General features: G+C 48.6%; 1 protein-coding gene and 1 long non-coding RNA gene across 2 annotated transcripts in view; one reads left to right on the top strand and one right to left on the bottom strand.

Annotated features, from left to right (window-relative positions):
- Window positions 1-14,367, top strand: part of TEKTIP1 (tektin bundle interacting protein 1) — a 209,428-nt gene that overhangs the window by 73,548 nt on the left and 121,513 nt on the right. The gene's annotated exons all lie outside the window — the stretch shown is intronic.
- Window positions 1-14,367, bottom strand: part of LOC310835891 — a 162,551-nt gene that overhangs the window by 143,642 nt on the left and 4,542 nt on the right. The gene's annotated exons all lie outside the window — the stretch shown is intronic.

Here is a 14,367-nt window from a genome sequence, read left to right as displayed (position 1 = left end):
AAAACTGCCCCAGCACAAGCCCCCGTTTGACCGTCTCCCCTCTCACCCGACGCCATCTGAGAGCTCTCTTGAGCTCCACACATCCAAGGGCAAAACGCACAGAGTGAGGCAGTCATTCACAAACTGCTCCACCTGTGGATCGTTGGATATCCTTATTTTTTTAAAAAATAACCTTTATTAGAGTATTAAAAAAAAGAATACAGAGCTTATTACCGAAAATATCCCCCAACAACAACAACAACATTAAATATTTCATCGAAAGGAGAAGAAGAGGAGAGAGAGAGTAAGGAAGATAAAAGGAATTACCGTATTTGTTGCTCTATAAGACTCGCTTTTTCCCTCCTAAAAAGTAAGGGGAAATGTGTGTGCGTCTTATGGAGCGAATGCAGGCTGCGCAGCTATCCCAGAAGCCAGAACACCAAGAGGGATCGCTGCTTTCGCTGTGCAGCGATCCCTCTTGCTGTTCTGGCTTCTGAGATTCAGAATATTTTGTTTCCCTCCTCCAAAAACTAGGTGCGTCTCGTGCATCTTATAGAGCGAGAAATACGGTAAGTTAAAGAGTAAATATATTTTAATTTAAGGTTATGTGTACAGTGGCACCTCTGGATCCGTTCCGGAGGCCCGTTCGCAACATGAGCAGAACGCAAGCCGTGTCCGCGCGTGCCGCGATTTGCCACTTCTGCGCATTCGCGTGACGTCGTTTTGCGCGTCTGCGCATGCGTGAGCGGCGAAACCCGGAAGGAACCCTTTCCATTACTTCCGTGTAGCCGGGGGACGTATCCTGAAAGAACGTAACATAATCGTTGAGGGTTGCGGGAAGGATGGGAGAAGTAGAGGGGTCAGGGCTGTTGACCCGATATCCGCCAGGACTCCCCTTCGGTTCTTATGAGAAGCTATTCCCATTACGAGTGTTCCCCCCACGAGACGCCCCTCTTTCGCCATGGGTCACATAAACAGCAACTTTATATATATATGTAAAGGAGATGCGTTATTTATTGCCAAAATATATGTGTTTTCACCAGCGCTGTGGCCTTGTGTCTGATTTCACTTCCGCACAGCCCACCAGGGCCGGATTTAGGTTTGCCAAGGGCCTCAGCTCCTGAAGGTCATGGGGCCCTTTATATGTCCAGCTGTCCTTTGTCAACAACAAATGGCCGCTGTTTTTGGTGTTGAATATATGCTATATGGTAACTTACGGACATAAAAGCCATTTAGGGACATGTGGTCTAAACCACGGAGCCTCTTGGGCTTGCTGATCGGAAGGTCGGCGGTTCGAATCCCCGCAATGACGGGGTGAGCTCCCGTTGCTCGGTCCCTGCTCCTGCCAACCTAGCAGTTCGAAAGCACGTCAAAAGTGCAAGTAGATAAATAGGTACCGCTCCAGCAGGAAGGTAAACGGCGTTTCCGTGCGCTGCTCTGGTTCACCAGAAGCGGCTTAGTCCTGCTGGCCACATGACCCGGAAGCTGTATGCCGGCTCCCTTGGCCAGTAAAGGGAGATGAGCGCCGCAACCCCAGAGTCGGCCATGACTGGACCTAATGGTCAGGGGTCCCTTTACCTATTTATGTAGTGTTGGAAACTGCCCAGAGTGGCTGGGGAGGCCTGGCCAGATGGGTGGAGTATACGTAATAAATTATTATTACAGTGGTACCTCGGGTTAAGAACTTAATTCGTTCTGCAGGTCTGTACTTAACCTGAAACTGTTCTTAACCTGAAGCACCACTTTAGCTAATGAAGCCTCCTGCTGCTGCTGCAACGCCGGAGAACAATTTCTGTTCTCATCCTGAAGCAAAGTTCTTAACCTGAAGCAATATTTCTGGGTTAGCGGACTCTGTAACCTGAAGTATATGTAACCCGAGGTAAAGGTAAAGGGACCCTTGAGCATTAGGTCCAGTCGTGACCGACTCTGGGGTTGCGACGCTCATCTCGCTTTACTGGCCGAGGGAGCTGGCGTACAGTTTCCGGGTCATGTGGCACGTCAAAAGTGCAAGTAGATAAATAGGTACCGCTCCGGCGGGAAGGTAAACGGCTTTTCCGTGCACTGCTCTGGTTCGCCAGAAGCGGCTTAGTCCTGCTGGCCACATGACCCGTAAGTTATACCCCGGCTCCCTCGGCCAGTAACCTAGCAGTTCGAAAGCACGCCGGCGCAAGTAGATAAATAGGTATCGCTCCAGCGGGAAGGTAAACGGCGTTTCCATGCGTTCTGGTTTCCATCACGGCATCCCATTGCACCAGAAGCAGTTTAGTACTGCTGGCCACACGACCTGGAAAGCTGTCTGTGGACAAACACCAGCTCCCTCGGCCCGAAAGTGAGATGAGCGCCACAACCCCATAGTCGCCTTTGACTGGACTTAACCGTCCAGGGGTCCTTTACTTTACTTACTAAATCTAGATCTCGGTGAGGGTTTGCCAAGCATGCCTCCCTCTTAGCACATTTCTCCCTCGCATCCTGAGTTCGAGTGTCTTCAAAGCCCACAACACCTTTGGTCAAGGCTGTTCTCCATCTGGAGCGCTCGCAGGCCAGTGTTCCTCAACTGTCGGTGTTTATACTACATTTTTTTAGCATCTCCCCCATGTCTCAGGGGTCTGGGAGAGAAAGATACTTTAGAGCGAGTCCGCCTGCATCCAGATGTTTCAGGTATGTGTGTTGGCCCAGGGCTCCCCTTCCCTCCTACGCCGCTTCTTTATGTACGGAGATTTGTGTTCTCAGCAAAAACGAGACATTAAAGTATACGAGTGGCAAGGCCTTGCCAAAGGGAAGGGGTGGAAATTATTGATGTCCGCCTGTCTCCCGGCCAGGGGACCACAACTCTCCTGAGTTTCGCAAGACGCAACAGAGCGGCCAGCCGCTCGTGCCAAGTGTTGAAACGTTATATACGACGGGTGAAGGGATGGAGCCTTTTTTTGCAAAGCCCAGCACGTCTCCGCCGAGCCAGGATCCGTTCCCAAACATTCTTGGAGCGCATGACGGCAACATCAAACGCTCCGGGAGAAGCAGACCTGCTTTTCAAAACGTCCAGTTGGCGAGTTTGCCGGAGAGGCAATCGGAGGATGAGGAAAACATTTCGTGCCCCAGTTTTAAGGACACGACTCAGAGGGGTCCTCGTTCAGGAAGGCCATAGCTTAGCAGGGAAATGGCTGGATGTCTGTGGTTCGATCCTGAACGCCATTTCCAGGTAGGGATGGGAATATTCCGCTGACTGAAACCCTCCAGCAGTCAGAGTAGACGACACTCTGAACTAGAGAAACCAATATTTGTAGAAAGCAGCTTGCTATTTCAATCACCTCTCTATTCACACCCATGAAGACTAAAAAGTTGCTTTTGTTTTCGGAGGAAAGGAGTATCGCTTTTCCTGCCGAAAGTTCCAGGTCCAGTCGTCTTGTGATTATAAAAAGGAGGCATTTGTGTGCGGACGTCCAATGAGGGAGCGATAGACCAAAAAGTAGCAGATCGAGAAGCAAATACTCAAATATTTGGGTGCAAAAAGCAGTGTAGACAGTACGCAAATAAATACAAGAGGGACAATGCAGATATAAATGAAAATTCAAACGTTCTGCGTTCACCAAACATGGAGCCATTACTGGCATCCGAGAAGCAGACCTAGAATCAGCAAGACTTTTCTTTTTGCCCTTCAGTAATACAGTGGTAGGGACACGGGTGGCGCTGTGGGTTAAACCACAAAGCCTAGGGCTTGCCGATCAGAAGGTCGGTGGTTCGAATCCCCGCAATGACGAGGTGAGCTCCCATAGCTCGGTCCCTGCTCCTGCCAACCTAGCAGTTCGAAAGCACACCAGTGCAAGCAGATAAAGAGGTACTGCTCCGGCGGGAAGGTAAACAGCGTTTCCGTGCGCTACTCTGGTTCACCAGAGGCGGCTTGGTCATGCTGGCCACATGACCCGGAAGCTGTACGCCAGCTCCCTCGGCCAATAGAGTGAGATGAGCGCCGCAACCCCAGAGTCGGCCACGGCTGGACCTAATGGTCAGGGGTTCCTTTACTTTTAATACAGTGGTACTTTGGTTCCCAAACGGCTTAGCTGTCGAACAAAACAGCTCCCGAATGCCGCAAACCCAGAAGTAAGTGTTCTGGATTGCAAACGTTTTTCAGAAGCTGAACATCCGGCGTGGCTTCCGACTGAGCGCAGGCAGTTGATCGGAAGCTGCGCCTTGGTTTTTGAACAGTTTCGGGCGTCTAACGGACTCCCGGAAATTATGTCCGAGAACCAAGGTGTGTGCAAAAACGCCCACATTATAAGGCGACACTTTCGCAAAAAGTTCTCAAGCGTGTGGAAGTAATATATCAAGGTATATTATACGACGGGGAAGGGCTTGCGGAAAATGTTCCTGTTGGGTAAGAACGCCTAGTGAAATGTGTGGAGGGGGAGAAATTTGCACTAAACCGCCGGCGAACTTTTGTGGGGACATTTTGTCTCTGCGGCACGGCGGATTGAGGCGAAAAAGCGAGGGAGTGTATCACGAAACCGGGGAAATGAGGAACCCCAAAGCGGACCGCTTCTCTCGTTCCTGGTTCGGAGGGGGCAAGCGCTGAGATAGGCCTAGAGAAATCATTCCCCGTGGGATAAAACTCTTTCCCGATGGCAAGGATAACCCAGGAACCTTCCCCGTTCCTGGAGACGTTTTCCGTAGCCAAGGCTGACTTAGTGACGAAGGAACGTGCCGGATTGCCCTCGCTCGTCTCGGAGTCCGGTCAGGTTTCACGAGCGGCTCGTGCCTCTGGAGCAGCCTCTCTTTGTTTCCTTGCCCTGCTTTGCGGCTCCAGGAGCGGCTGATGAGAAATGCAGGTTGGGCAGAGCGAAGAGGAGGGCAGGAGGTATCTGGGCCTTTTTGAGGGTGGCCCCAATTTCTCGCCGTGACTTCCAGGAGATTGCAGGGATGAGCGTACACCCCAAATTAGGGGGCGCACTAAGACCAGCACCCTCAAATCCTGTTCCTTTCCGCTGTCTCCATCCACGCAGGGTAGGCCATGTCTGGCACTAGCGGTGAATGGGGGCCAACACAAACAAGGCCCCGGCTTTCTTCGCTTTGCCTTCCCTCCACATCCTTGAGTGCCACAGATAGAGCTGCTGGTGACCCCAAGCTCCGTTAATTTGTGCCGGGGAATTGGCCCAGAAAATCCACGATAGGGAACACAGGGACGTAGGAAATGGACCTTTGGTCTGGCAACACTGGCTGGCAGCCGCTCCCCGGGGTCTCAGCTTTGGGTGCCTTCCTGGTTCCGGCCTGAAGACGCCAAATCGAACCCAGGGCATCTTATGTGCAAAGCCGATGTTCTGCCTTCGTGGAAGGAAGGAAGCTGCCTTCGTGCTGCGCCTGGGAACTCTGGGAATTGTAGCGCCACAAGGGGAATGGGGTCAGGTTTCCGAACAACTCTCAGCACCCAGAACTAAAGTTCCCCAGATTTCTTTATGGAGGGAAGCCACGGCTGTGGCCTAGCCCTGCTTTCAATGCATAGCGGACAATTTCAGGGTTAGCTGCCGATTCGGATTTTCGTGGAGTCGGAAGGGACCTTCAGTGGTCATCTATCCCAACCCACTACATGCAATTTCGAAACAACGCGTTTCTGCGGAAAAATTGCACCACGTTTCACAGGATTATGCCTGAGAGATGGGAGCCTCACGTTCCCATCTTAATGTGGGTTTCGGGGTGTGTTCCCGTTAAAATAGCACCGCTGTAACTTCCTCCCTCGAATCACGCCAGCGGATTCCATTTCTGCCCGTCTGTCTGGCCAAAGCGTGTCACCTGAGCTCTCCTCTGGACAAGCCATCAAATTCCACGAGACAAAGAGCTCCTTGAGGAGGAAACGAGCTGTGAAAAGCACAACCCAATCCTTCTCCCCTCGTGTCTAGGAAGAAGCGGCGAGAGAAAGGTTTTTTAACAGCTCACATCCTGGCTCCCCTCTGCCAGAACACGAAGGCCCTGTTCTGAGAAGTGTTTTTTGTTTCCTAAAATTCCCGGCCGGTTTCAGAAATTCCACAGGAGTCTTTTTGAGGGGGTGTACATGAGAGAGGGGACGCGGGTGGCGTTGCGGGTTAAACCACAGAGCCTAGGACTTGCCAATCAGAAGGTCGGCGGTTCGAATCCCCACAATGACAGGGTGAGCTCCCGTTGCTCGGTCCCTGCTCCTGCCAACCTAGCACTTCAAAGTGCAAGTAGATAAAGAGGTATCGCTCCGGCGGGAAGGTAAACGGTGTTTCCGTGCGCTGCTCTGGTTCGCCAGAAGTGGCTCAGTCCTGCTGGCCACATGACCCGGAAGCTGTACGCCGGCTCCCTCGGCCAGTAAAGCGAGATGAGCGCCGCAACCCTAGAGTCGGCCACAACTGGACCTAATGGTCAGGGATCCCTTTACCTTTACCTTTACATGAGAGAGGGGACGCAGGTGGTGCTGTGGGTTAAACTGCAGAGCCTAGGACTTGCCGATCAGAAGGTCGGCGGTTCGAATCCCTGTGACGGCGTCAGCTCCCGTTGCTCGGTTCCTGCTCCTGCCAACCTTGCAGTTCGAAAGCACATCAAAGTGCAAGTAGATAAATAGGGTCATGTGGCCAGCAGGACTAAGCCGCTTCTGGAGAACCAGAGCAGCGCACGGAAATGCCGTTTACCTTCCCGCTGGAGCGGTACCTATTTATCTACTTGCACATTTATATACTTGCAGTGACCGAGCAATGGGAGCTCACCCCATCATGGGGATTCGAACTGCCAACCTTCTGTTCAGCAAGTCCTAGGCTCTGTAGTTTAAGATAGCTATATTTTGAAGAGCAAAAAAAAAAAGAGGGCGCTACAATGGCCGTTCTGATGCAATTTGTTTCCATTTTTACCCCGGGAAAAGAGGAGACATGGGAACGCTAGAAGGGCGGCGATTCATAGAATTGGAAGGGGCCTCTAGAGTCATCTAGTCTAACCCCTTGCAAAGCAGGAATCTCAACTAAAGCACCCGTAACAGGTGGCCATCGAAGGTCTGCGGCATGTAGGTAGCCCATGGTCCAATCCCTGTCGGCACCTCTGGCCTGGTCTGCGAAAAAGACCCCTTTTTGAAACCCTGCATAGCTGCTGCCAGCCTGTGTTGACAATACTGAACTAGGTGGAGCAATGGCTCCCAGTCCGTGTAAGGAAGCTTCTGTAATAGGAATTTTATGGTCTTAGATATATGGTAATGTTCATAAGTGTACCAACCAAGCACATACATAGATCAGCACAGAAAGGCCAACCTGGAACCATTTTGATTCCTAAACTGAGCAAATTTTTTCTCTGCAAGGTCAAAATGGAAAAGCCTCCCCATTGTCTTTTCCTTCACAAATCCTGATTGTGTTTGAAGAGGGTGTGAGCCTGTGTCCTGGCCCAGGAACTAAGTATTTATCACTGCAAAAGACTAGCCAGGAAATCCAGGAAATCCAATCAAGTACAGTGGTACCTCGCAAGACGAATGCCTCGCAAGACGAAAAACGCGCAAGACGAAAGAGTTTTCCATTTTCTGAGTCGTTCTGCAAGACAAATTTCCCTATGGGCTTGCTTCGTCTTGCGAGTTTGTTTCCTTTTTCTTAAAGCCGCTAAGCCGCTTATAGCCGCTAAGCCGTTAATAGCCGCTAAGCCGCTAAGCCGTTAATAGCCGCTAAGCCGTTAATAGCCGCTAAGCCGCTAATAGCCTTCGCAAGACGAAAAAAACGCAAGACGAAGAGACTCGCGGAACGGATTAATTTCGTCTTGCGAGGCACCACTGTAACCTGCCAGACAGGAGATAAACAACAGGTTAAATCAGCTATGATCAAATGGGCACAAGACATCGGTCATGATATCATGTTTGCTGACTGGGAACAGTTATGGACCACAGGTATTAAATTTACGGCATGTAGTGCCTTAAAAGAAAATATAATGAAAATGATCTATAGGTGGTACATGACCCCAGTCAAGCTAGCAAAGATATATCATCTACCCAACAACAACTGTTGGAAATGTAATGAATGCGAAGGAACATTTTATCATCTTTGGTGGACCTGTCCTAGGATTAAGGCATACTGGGAAATGATCTATAATGAAATTAAGAAAATCCTTAAGTAGACTTTTTAAAGAAACCAGAGGCCTTTCTCCTGGGTATGGTCGGCCAAACAATTCCAAAAAGAGATAGAACATTTTTTATGTATGCAACTACAGCAGCAAGAATACTCTTGGCGAAGTATTGGAAGACCAAAGAACTACCTACTCTGGAAGAATGGCAGACTAAGGTGATTGAATTCATGGGATTGGCAGAAATGACCGGCAGGATTCGTGACCAGAGGAGAGAGACGGTGGAGGAGGACTGGAAAAAATTTAAAACTTATCTTGAAAATTGTTGTAAAATTCCGCAATGATAGATGCCAGGGGATAGGATGTAGAGAATTACAGCTGTTAAAAATTAACTTTTAAGAAAAGCTTTTAAAGGACTTTAATTATAAAAAATTGGACAAAGAATTGCTAAAAAATTTTTTTTAAAATAAGGATGCAGTGAAGGGGAGGTCTGGGGAAGTCGTTTTGTGTTTTTATGTGTTGTGTTCTGTTTATGTTTCTTATGTTGTAAAATTAATAAAAATTATTTGGAAAAAAAATAAACAACAGGAGAAAAACAATATTCAAATTTCTGTTTTAGACCACCTTTTCTGTGATGTAGGTAAGATGTATCTGAGAGGTGGTCTTAGGTTACACCCCTTCTGTGATGTATGTATGATGTTTCTGGGGGTGGTCTTGATCTACAGGGTGGCAATTTCAATAGTCTTTATAAGCCCTTGCACATCATTTTTCTGGGTCCCTCCTTTCCTGCGGGTGAGGGGAGCACCCTGTTGCAACAGATCAATAAAGATCAAGCTTACTAGCTGCTTTGCTTCTCAATATTCTCTGCCTGGCCTCTGTTATTCTTTCCTACCAATAGGGAACCCATGTAAGGACTCTATATGGGCTCTTGGATACCCCATAAGGGAAAATTTTAGTTTACAACACTTCCTCAATTCCGCCGTTTCGGTTTGGGCTTCTCGGAACCCGTGGCTAACAAACCGTTCCGTGCCCCCAAGATTTCCCGGCTCGGCGGATCGATGTCCTGAGTTCGAACCGAGCCGTGGAAGGGCCCGAGACACAAATTCCCACCTGCAGTTGGTTTTTAGATGTTATTTTTTCCTGAGGACGTGGAAGAAAATCAGACCGCCGGCTCCGTAACCCTCTCTGGGGGCAGATCGTTCCCAACCGCAAGTCTGGCACGGGGCAAATCCAGCAGCAAGTTGTTTTCAAGATCCCGAGGGCTCTTAAATCATCCCAATATTTGTATAATAAATATGAATAATGACACGTCTTGAGGAGCTTGCGGATGACAAGCCAAGCCTTTCGGACGGGGGCGTTTTGTTTCCAGAAGCACTCCAGATGTCGAAGAATGGGGCTTGAAAGAAAATTGCTCAAATTCCATCTTCTTTTTTTAGGGCAGCAAAGCATATATTTTTTTCTAATTAATTGTAATAGTGACTTTTGCAGTTATGTCCAGTGCCGGATTTACGTAAAAGCTAACCAAGCTATAGCTTAGGGCCCCACTCTCATGGGGGCTCCCAAATAAATTAAAGGAAAAAAGTTCTAGTTACAGGTAGGTAGCTGTGTTGGTGTGCCATAGTCGACCAACTATGTGCATGCACACAAAAGCTCATACCAATATCTTCTTTCTGGCTTGTATTCTTGTTGTTTGCTCTTATTTTTCTTTTCTTCTTTTTATTTCCTATTTCTTTTTTTGATCTAGATATGTATATTACTTTTTTGGATCTGTGTATATGTGTATCTTTCTTAAATAAAGTATTTTATCAGAAAAAAAAAACAAAAGCTCATACCAATAACAAACTTAGTTGGTCTCTAAGGTTCTGCTGGAAGGAGTTTTCCCAGTGAGCCAGTAAAGGTAAAGGGACCCCTGACCATTAGGTCCAGTCGTGGCCGACTCTGGGATTGCGGCGCTCATCTCGCTTTACTGGCCGAGGGAGCCGGCGTACATCTTCCAGGTCATGTGGCCAGCAGGACTAAGCCGCTTCTGGCGAACCAGAGCAGCGCACGGAAACGCCGTTTACCTTCCCGCCGGAGCGGTACCTATTTATCTACTTGCACTTTGACGTGCTTTCGAACTGCTAGGTTGGCAGGAGCAGGGACCGAGCAACGGGAGCTCACCCCGTCACAGGGATTCGAACCGCTGACCTTCTGATCGGCAAGCCCAAGAGGCTCAGTGGTTTAGACCACAAGCGCCACCCACGACCCTCTGTGAGCCAGTACAGTGGTACCTCGGGTTAAATACGCTTCAGGTTACAGACTTCGCTAACCTAGAAATAGTGCTTCAGGTTAAGAACTTTGCTTCAGGATGAGAACAGAAATTGTGCTCCAGTGGCGCGGCAGCAGCAGGAGGCCCCATTAACTAAAGTGGTGCTTTAGGTTAAGAACAGTTTCAGCTTAAGAACGGACCTCCGGAACGAATTAAGTACTTAACCCGAGGTACCATATAGGTACAGTCATACCTCAGGTTGAAGGAGCTGCAGGTTAAGCATTTTCGGGTTGTGCTCTGCAGTGACCCGGAAATAATGGAGTGTGTTAATTCCGGGTTTCGCTGCTCACACATGCGCAGAGGCAGTGAATCGTGACCCACGCATGCGCAGACGCGGGTTGCGTTCGCTTCAGGATGCGAACAGGGCTCTGGAACGGATCCCGTTCGCCTCCAGAGGTACCACTGTACATTTATCAGTGAATTCTTACATTTGGTATCGTGCAGCAGAGGCCCTTTGAATAGATAGGAAGAATCTGCGATCAAGTGTTTTGTGGGGACAAATCACAAAAGTCACAAAAGCGATTGTGCTGATTTTGGTAGTGGGCTGCGTGTGCAGGATATCTGGACCCTTTTCCAACCTGTACATCAATTTCTGCAACACCATTCCTGGCAAAAAAAAAAACTGAAATTGTTACCGGAAAAATCCGAAGGCTCCCTTGGACAAAAACAAAGACACCAACCAGGATAACTTGGAGCAAAACAGCAGCCTGTAGGCTTGGCCTTTATCGATCTGTTGCAACAGGGTGCTCCCCTCACTTGCAGGAGAGAGGAAGGACCCAGAAAAATGGTGTGCAAGACCTTATAAAGACTTTTGAAATTGCCACCCTGTAGATCAAGCCCGAGGGACGCAGGTGGCGCTGTGGGTTAAAGCCTCAGCGCCTAGGACTTGCCGATCGAAAGGTCGGCGGTTCGAATCCCTGCGGCGGGGTGCGCTCCCGCTGCTCGGTCCCAGCGCCTGCCAACCTAGCTGTTTGATGCAATGTTTTAAGGTTGTTTTTTAAAACGAATCTGGGAACTGTAGTTCCCCCACTCACTGAGCTACAATTCCCAGCACCCTCAAGAAACGATGGTGTCCAGGAATATTTTTTGGGGGGGAAGCAATGATCTAAATGGGACGCAGGTGGCGCTGTGGGTTAAAGCCTCAGCGCCTAGGACTTGCCGATTGAAAGGTCGGCAGTTCAAATCCCTGTGGCGGGGTGCGCTCCCGCTGCTCGGTCCCAGCGCCTGCCAACCTAGCAGTTCGAAAGCACCTCCGGGTGCAAGTAGATAAATAGGGACTGCTTACCAGCGGGAAGGTAAACGGCGTTTCTGTGTGCGGCTCTGGCTCGCCAGATGCAGCTTTGTCACACTGGCCACGTGACCCGGAAGTGTCTCCGGACAGCGCTGGCCCCTGGCCTCTTGAGTGAGATGGGCGCACAACCCCAGAGTCTGTCAAGACTGGCCCGTACGGGCAGGGGTACCTTTACCTTTACCTTAGATCAAGCCCACCCCCAGAAACATCATACTACATCACAGAAAGGAGGGGTTGAGGGAGGAGTTGTGGTGGTAACCTGAGTGTCCTGTCACCTGGCTGGTTCCCCCTTTCCCCCTCCCCATGAGTACTTTCCAGGTGACAGAGGGGAGTTTGCAGTTTCCTGCCCCCAGAGGGAAGAGCTGATTATTGTCCTTTGTTCCAGTCCGTGCTGAATCCGCTCCCATATGCAAGTTCTTTGTGATCTTGATGGTCTTCTGTCTGGGACCATCAGGGTTGGCATAGCAACTGGGCAGGGCTCCTGTGGATGTGCTGGGATGCTCAAGGGATTACGGCTGCCCTGTATCAAACCTTCCCCATTTTGTAGTCCTTCCTTCATGGAGTAAAATAAAAGTGGAACAGTGCAAATCCGATGCATGGTTGATTTTCTATGAATTTATAACAGAAGCGTAGCGTATGTAGTGTGTGAGTGTGTGTGTGAAGTTTGTACAAACTGAATGATTGGGGGGTTTCCTGCTACAAAATGAAATAGCTATGATGGTTCCCCTCCATGTGTAGGCGCAGTCTACCTCTGAATGCTTCAAGAACCCTTCTCCCCCTCCCTTTGCCCCCATGAGTTTCCCCGGTGCGTCTGACCGGCTGCCGCCAGACCTGGGAATACTGGATCCAAGGGATCCTGGCAGGAGCCAGGATTTGAGGTTCTCAAGGTTTGGGGATCTCAGCCAAGCGGTATCGGTTTCGCCTTGGTGCAAGGGGTGCCTGGGTAACGCAGAACCCAGAAGATTCCTGCGGTTTTGCTTGGCTCTCCAAAAGCAACATCGGCAGCCCAGGAGAGAACGTCAGCGGCAGAAATACCAACCCAAACCACCTTTTGTCCGACGGCTCGGAATTATGATTGCAAACTCAGAAGCTGCTGGCACATTTTCATTTTCATGCCTGCCCAGTTTTGGGGAGACAAGGAATCCAGGCAAAATATGCGAGAACGTGTGTTTTCTCTGCCCCCTTTCTGCAATTTGCACTGAACACTCCCCGATGGGAATTACAAGCGAGATTGAAAATCCTGCTAATGTTTTCATTTGCTTGCAGCTAAATAAATCTTCCCAATTCTTTTTAAAAGTTTTGTTATTATACTGTATATATGTGTGTGTTTAGATGTTTTTATATATGTGCCCCAGAATGGCTGGGGGAACCCAGTCTGATGGGTGAGCTACAAATATATTATTACTATTAATTATTAAGTTGGGCGGGGTACAAATATATTTTTCATTAATTAATGATAAGTGATTGATTATTATTATTATACAGTGCTGGCTTGAGGGAGGGAAGGGATCAGGGTCAAGCCATGCCCAGAAAACAGCATTTATTCCAGGTTGCAGAGATCACTTAAGGAGACCCCTGCAAAAATGATGGCATTTTCGGAGTGTTGCAGGAAAAATCCGAGGGCTCCCTTGGACAAAACAAAGACACCAACCAGGATAACTTGGAGCAAAACAGCAGCCTGTAGGCTTGGCCTTTATTGAACTGTTGCAACAGGGTATTCCCCTCACGCGCAGGAGAGAGGAAAGACCCAGAAGAATAGTGTGCAAGGTCTTATAAAAACTTTTTGAAATTCCCCTCCTCTAGGTCTAGCCCACCCCCAGAAACATCATGCATACATTACAGAAAGGAGGGGTTGTGGGAGGCATACATTACAGAAAGGAGGGGCCGAGGGAGGAGTTGGTGGTAACTTGAGTGTCTTGTCACCTGGCTGGTTCCTCCTTTCCCCCCTCCCCTTCCAGGAATTTCTAGGAGACAAAGGGGATTTTGCAGTTTCCTGCCCCCTGAGGGAAGATCTGATCAGTGTCCTTTGTTTGAATCCACTCCCATATGCAGGTTCTTTGTGATCTTGATTGTCTTCTGTCTGGGATCATCAGGGTTGGCATGGGCAGGGCTCCTGTGTTATGTGCTGAGACAGTGAAGGGATTATGGCTGACCAGGACTAAGCCACCCCCCTTTGTTAGTTCTTGTCACATGGAGTAAAAATAAAAATGGAACAGTGCAAATCCAATTCTATGAATTTATAACAGAAATGTGGTGTTATGAATTTATAACAGAAATGTGGCGTATGTAGTGTGTGAGTGTGAAGTTTATACAAACAGAATGATTGGGGTGGGGGGGTTCCTGCTACAGGAGAAAAGCCGACCTGACCGGAGGAGGAGTCCCAGGAAGAATGGAAGAAATTTAATGACTATTTAGCTAAATATGTTAAGTTAAATTAGTTGGAAAAACCTTGCAAATACCGGATAGTATTTGCAATATGTATTATGGATTATGTGATGGATTAATATGTTTAATACTGAAGTGGGAAGAAAGAAAGACGTCCAGAGATAAAAATTAATTTTATAAGAACATTGATTTGGAAAAGCGTTAAAATGATATATATAGAAATCCAACCCGGGGGAGACGAGGAAGTCACTGAACAATGTTAATTAGACCAAGGTTTATAAAAGCTATGATCTATGTTTGTTTGTCTATATGTGTGTATTTGTTTAAATTTTTGTGGAAAATCAATTTATTTTTTTAAAGGACACCCCTG

The sequence above is a fragment of the Podarcis gaigeae genome, assembly GCF_964106915.1.
Source record: "Podarcis gaigeae genome assembly, chromosome: 18".
Taxonomy (NCBI): Eukaryota; Metazoa; Chordata; class Lepidosauria; order Squamata; family Lacertidae; genus Podarcis; species Podarcis gaigeae.
Note: the sequence above shows the minus strand (reverse complement) of the source record. Positions and strands in the feature narration are given on the sequence as shown.